Below are 6,206 nucleotides of genomic sequence, written 5' to 3' on the forward strand. Positions count from 1 at the left end.
AAATGTAAATAGCAGGAACGGATCTAGCTGAACACTGTGAGCAGGACGCACTGCATTAAATGTAAATAGTCTAGATAGAAGATAACAGGAACGGATCTAGCTAAACTGAATACAGTGTATATATATATATGCAACACCTGGGATGCATATATATACACAATACACTGTAAGTGCAGCTAACTGACTGACTGTTCTGCCTAATCTATCTAACTCAAATCAAATGACACTGTCTCTCTCTCTCTCTATCTCTCAGCACACCGGAACACACACTACACAGGGCCGCCGTGCAGGCGGCCTTATATAGTGTGGGGTGTGTACTAAATCCCCTGAGCCATAATTGGCCAAAGCCACCCTGGCTTTGGCCAATTACAGCTCTCTCTACTGACAGCGCTGTGATTGGCCAAGCATGCGGGTCATAGTGCATGCTTGGCCAATCATCAGCCAGCAATGCACTGCGATGCCGCAGTGAATTATGGGCCGTGACGCGCCACACGAATTTAGCGCGAACGGCCCATAACGTTCGCAATTCGGCGAACGATCGAACAGCCGATGTTCGAGTCGAACATGGGTTCGACTCGAACACGAAGCTCATCCCTACCGGAGATGAAGGTGACTCAGTGTGTAAGATGTCAGATGAGATGACATGAAGTGATGAGCTCTGTGTATCTCTATTCTATATCTCCCCCTCCCTCCTACACAGAGAACCAAGATGACTCTACTTACAGGATGGTCTACCGGCAGAGTGTCTGGGGATCTCCAGCGCTGGTGCATATTGGCTAGAATCTGCTCTCTTTATAAAGATAAATTCTATGTACAGAGAGGTAAAGGAGACCGACGGGAATACAGGGAGCGCAGATGCACCAAACACAATTATAGCACAAGTCATTTTATTATATTCCAGTATCTCTTCTCTTTATAAAGACAATTGTTATTGGGGAATGAAAACATAATCCAACATAGAAAGATATATCTGTGAAGATAACAAGGAAGAGTAATTTTAATCATTGTGTGTAGGGCTAAAGATGACAGAGAACAGTCCAATTTTTGGCAGGTCTTACTATGACTCCTGCCCTCAGCAGGACAGGCCTACTCCAAATAATGTGTTACCACTGGAACTCTCTAAATGGGGTGAGACTTATCAGCTTACAAACATCTGGAGGTAGAAATATCCTCAGGAACAAGATTTACTTGCCATTTGACTAAACATAGGACTGTGCTTCCAAACACAAGTTCAGACTGAATATTGGCTGTTTGGGCATCCAGGTGAACACCAGAATTTTTACCTGTTTGGGGATATTACTACAGATATTATATAAGACAACTTCTCACTGTCAATGGTAAGGACAACGGCATCTGAAGGCACTGCTGAGTCCTTAATTACCAGTGTTGTTACCAACCCCACTGACTTATGCCCCGTACACACGGTCGGATTTTCCGATGGAAAATGTGTGACAGGACCTTGTTGTCGGAAATTCCGACCGTGTGTGGGCTCCATCACACATTTTCCATCGGATTTTCCGACACACAAAGTTTGAGGGCAGGCTATAAAATTTTCCGACAACAAAATCTGTTGTCGGAATTTCCGATCGTGTGTACACAAATCCGACGCACAAAGTGCCACACATGCTCAGAATAAATAAAGAGATGAAAGCTATTGGCTACTGCCCCGATTATAGTCCCGATGTACGTGTTTTACGTCACCGCGTTCAGAACACGACAACTTTGTGTGACCGTGTGTATGCAAGACAAGCTTGAGCCAACATCCGTCGGAAAAAATCCTAGGATTTTGTTGTCGGAATGTCCGATCAATGTCCGACTGTGTGTACGGGGCATTACAAGCATAGGGGTGGGATCCCTGTGATGCCATTGACCATATATGGCCATGTCCATATAAAATCAATAGAATTACCAGGAGACCTTGTCTCCTTATATATAACAGATGTCATCCTCTGGACCTTTCATTCAGCAGGTGACAAGCAAATGAGTAGGAGGTGGGACTTGTTGGGGATTTTTTTTTTCTAATAAAGGTTTGTCCAGAGTTTGAGTGTCTGAGTCTAGTGTTGGAACTTTTTTTTGTGTGTGAATGAGTAGGGGTACCCCATCCTCGTTTACGGGGGGGGGGGGGGCAGTATCTGAGTACCCCTTTATTGTTAAAAGAAGGTTTACAGATTCCATTAAGTCCCCTCTTTGCAGCTCCCCACACAACCCTTGCAAGAAGAGAGGGTGCTTTGCCAGGAAGTCCTCCTTTGTAAAGGTCAGTGCTGCAGAATTAGGGCCCAGGCATGTTATTTGAAGGAATTGGATATTTTCAATGTTTCAGTTTAACCACTGTAACATCACTACTTCTGGGCCAATGGATTTTTAATGTTTTTTTCCTGGAGCAATGTCCAACCCCCGTACTATTTTTGACACCCCCTTGCCTATTAGTTCAGAAAGTTGTAATTTTTAATATAACAGATTTTATTATTAAGGAGAGGGAAGAGACAGGGATGTCCTCTTTTCCCATGTACCTTTGCTCTTACTCTAAAACTGGACATTACAGGAATAAGTGTTGGTCCCACAGAGGTCAAAATTTCCCTCTATGCGGATGATGCCCTGCTATATTTTAATGACCCATTGCAATCCTTACAAGCTGTTCTCTTATTGTTCAGTATCTTCAGGGTGAAAGACTTTGCCCCTGAAAGACCACTTTTTCGAGCCTAGCAGTTTAGCAGCTTAACTGTTTAATAGGAGTAACAGTCTCCCCAGATCTCTCTCCCATTCTGCATCAGTTAAAGTGGAAATGCACCAGCTGGCACTTACTTCCTCTATCACTGGTGGGCTACATTAACCTATTAAACATTATCTTTTGCCATGGGTTAAATTATGTTTTTCATCATTGTCCTATTATCTACCTAAAACAAATTTCACTAGAATTAACCATATCCTGATCTTTTTTATATGGGCTGGACTTCTACCACAACTGGACATTTACATATTTCAATTACCAACCTCCAGAGAGGGACTGGCACTATCCAACTTTCAGATATCTATTGGATATCTGTACTGGTGATAATATGCTGGTAGTTTTTCCAACCTAAAGACAACTCAATGGCCAACTTGGAGGCAGTGATACTGGGATGCTAGGCCGCACTAAGGAATTTAGTGCCTAAAAGTCCTTGATCACATTCAGATATTAATATCCTCATGGTTACTGTCTTTCAAATCTGAAAGATAGACAGGCAGAAATGCATATCACTTTTCAGTATCTTCACTTTTTTAGGGTAACCCTACTTTGCCCAAGCTGTGGACTGCAGTTGTGGGCTCATTATAACATTAAAACTGTGCAACTGTGGATTATAGAAACATGGAGGAGACACTGCACTTTTTACAGTTAATTTTATTTTCACTTTCTACTGCTATGCTGGATTCTGATGCACTGTTTGCTTCCTGTGAGGAGGGGGAGAGCAAAATCAAGGAAAGCTGATAAACGCCTGTGCATGGGACTTGAAGTCAAGGAAGTAAGCCATGCAGAGGAAATTATGGATCCTTTGCACTGTAATTCCCAAGAGACACTGGGGTAAAGAGGAGGAGTGGGGCTGCTTTTCTGAAACTACTCAGCTAGGCTATTTCTCTTGGCAGCGCAGAAGCCATGGTGTGTACATCAGTCCTGTTGCACACAGACCATCCACATGGCGAGTGACCAGAGCCAGAGATTAAGGCCTGTGAGGATATTTGGCACCAGTGTGCAGGTGCAAGGCCAGGAAGCGCTGCCAGTGATACCAGTATTGCCACAAGGAGAAACAGGAGAGTCGTTCTGCACAGATTGAAGGGACTATTGTACAATGGGATATCATGACTGCATCACCTGCATTGGTGAGAGGGCTCACTACCTGCTCTTTGCACACATCTAGCAGAGACTAAGTTACTGGAAACTGCATGCTAAGTACTTAGCTTCTACACTGTATGACTACAAGACTGTTGTTATGTTCACCAATTCTACCTAAAGAGTCCCAACTATAGCTGGCAGAAGAACCCAGTAAAGGACTGTCCCTATAAAGTCATTCTACAAGCCCCCCCTTCTACTACTCCTATAAGGGGTACCACCATCCAGTTAGCCTAGGCCTAGTACAGTCACCCTGAAATGTACCTTGGCAGTATAGTCTCCTGAAATCAGTACATTTAGTCATATTGCTGTCCATTGCTGCACATACGGTGACCTTGCTACTGTTTATGATGATCTCAGCGCATAGTATTACCCTGTTATTTCTGCTGACTATTGATCATAACATATGTTGAGGTATACTACTGCTATTGCCAATTGGCTTTCATGCGTTTATCATTACTAATTATACTGTGCGCAAATATATTGAGATTTGCCTTTCTGATACAGCATCATTATTGTGTACCTGGTATTACCTTTAGTGATCCCTGTGATGTTGCAGGCTTTGTATACTTAACCACTTCAATACAGGGCACTTATACACCTTCCTGCCCAGACCAATTTTCAGCTTTTAGTGCTGTTGCACTTTGAATGACAATTGCGCTGTCATGCTACACTGTACCCAAACTACATTTTTATGATTTTGTTCCCACAAATAGAGCTTTCTTTTGGTGGTATTTGATCACCTCTGGGATTTTTATTTTCTGCTAAACAAATAAAAAAATAAAAAGACCGAAAATTTTGAAAAAAAAAAGTTTTTTTTTGGTTTCAGTTACAAAACTTATAGTTACATAGTAACATATACATAGTAGGTGAGGTTGAAAAAAGACACAAGTCCATCAAGTCCAACCTATGTGTGTGATTATGTGTCAGTATTACATTACATATCCCTGTATATTGCGGTCATTCAGGTGATTATCTAATAGTTTCTTGAAGCTATCAATGCTCCCCGCTGAGACCACCGCCTGTGGAAGGGAATTCCACATCCTTGCCGCTCTTACAGTAAAGAACCCTCTACGTAGTTTAAGGTTAAACCTCTTTTCTTCTAATTGTAATGAGTGGCCATGAGTCTTATTAAACTCTCTTCTGCGAAAAAGTTTTATCCCTATTGTGGGGTCACCAGTACAGTATTTGTAAATTGAAATCATATCCCCTCTCAAGCGTCTCTTCTCCAGAGAGAATAAGTTCAGTGCTCGCAACCTTTCCTCATAACTAAGATCCTCCAGACCCTTTATTAGCTTTGTTGCCCTTCTTTGTACTCGCTCCATTTCCAGTACGTCCCTCCTGAGGACTGGTGCCCAGAACTGGACAGCATACTCCAGGTGCGGGCGGACCAGAGTCTTGTAGAGTGGGAGAATTATCGTTTTATCTCTGCAGTTGATCCCCCTTTTAATGCATGCCAATATTCTGTTTGCTTTATTAGCAGCAGCTTGGCATTGCATGTCATTGCTGAGCCTATCATCCACTAGGACCCCCAGGTCCTTTTCCATCCTAGATTCCCCCAGAGGTTCTCCCCCCAGTGTATAGATTGCATTCATATTTTTGCCACCCAAATGCATTATTTTACATTTTTCTACACTGAACCTCATTTGCCATGTAGTCGCCCACCCCATTAATTTGTTCAGGTCTTTTTGCAAGATTTCCACATCCTGCGGAGAAGTTATTGCCCTGCTTAGCTTAGTATCGTCTGCAAATACAGAGATTGAACTGTTTATCCCATCCTCCAGGTCGTTTATGAACAAATTAAATAGGATTGGTCCCAGCACAGAACCCTGGGCAACCCCACTACCCACCCCTGACCATTCTGAGTACTCCCCATTTATCACCACCCTCTGAACACGCCCTTGTAGCCAGTTTTCAATCCATGTACTCACCCTATGGTCCATGCCAATGCACCTTATTTTGTACAGTAAACGTTTATGGGGAACTGTGTCAAATGCTTTTGCAAAATCCAGATACACCACGTCTACGGGCCTTCCTTTATCTAGATGGCAACTCACCTCCTCATAGAAGGTTAATAGATTGGTTTGGCAAGAACGATTCTTCATGAATCCATGCTGATTACTGCTAATGATATCATTCTTATTACTAAAATCTTGTATATAGTCCCTTATCATCCCCTCCAAGAGTTTACATACTATTGATGTTAGGCTAACTGGTCTGTAATTCCCAGGGATGTTTTTTGGGCCCTTTTTAAATATTGGTGCTACATTGGCTTTTCTCCAATCAGCTGGTACCATTCCAGTCAATAGACTGTCTGTAAAAATTAGGAACAACGGTCTGG

Source organism: Aquarana catesbeiana, linkage group LG04 (genome assembly GCF_042186555.1).
Source record: "Aquarana catesbeiana isolate 2022-GZ linkage group LG04, ASM4218655v1, whole genome shotgun sequence".
NCBI lineage: Eukaryota > Metazoa > Chordata > Amphibia > Anura > Ranidae > Aquarana > Aquarana catesbeiana.